Here is a 524-nt window from a genome sequence, read left to right on the forward strand (position 1 = left end):
GTTGAAGGAATCAGAGAAAGAACTGGAAGAGCTTGAAGGGGCTCGAGACCCCACATGTACAACAATGCCAAGCAACCAGAGCTTCCAGGGACTAAGCCACTACCTAAAGACTATACATGGACTGACCCTGGACTCTGACCTCATAGGTAGCAATGAATATCCTAGTAAGAGCACCAGTGGAAGGGGAAGCCCTGGGTCCTGCTAAGTCTGAACCCCCAGTGAACCAGACTGTTGGGGGGAGGGCGGCAATGGGGGGAGGGTGGGGAGGGGAACACCCATAAGGAAGGGGAGGGGGGAAGGGGATGTTTGCCCGGAAACCGGGAAAGGGAATAACACTCGAAATGTATATAAGAAATATTCAAGTTAATAAAAAAAAAAGAAAGAAAATATAGTCACTAGACAGGATAGATGAAGCAAAGAAGTGCACGCTGACAGGAACTGGATATAGCTCTCTCCTGAGAGACACAGCCAGAATACAGCAAATACAGAGGCGAATGCCAGCAGCAAATCACTGAACTGAGAAC

This window comes from Rattus rattus, chromosome X, assembly GCF_011064425.1.
Source record: "Rattus rattus isolate New Zealand chromosome X, Rrattus_CSIRO_v1, whole genome shotgun sequence".
NCBI classification, from domain to species: domain Eukaryota; kingdom Metazoa; phylum Chordata; class Mammalia; order Rodentia; family Muridae; genus Rattus; species Rattus rattus.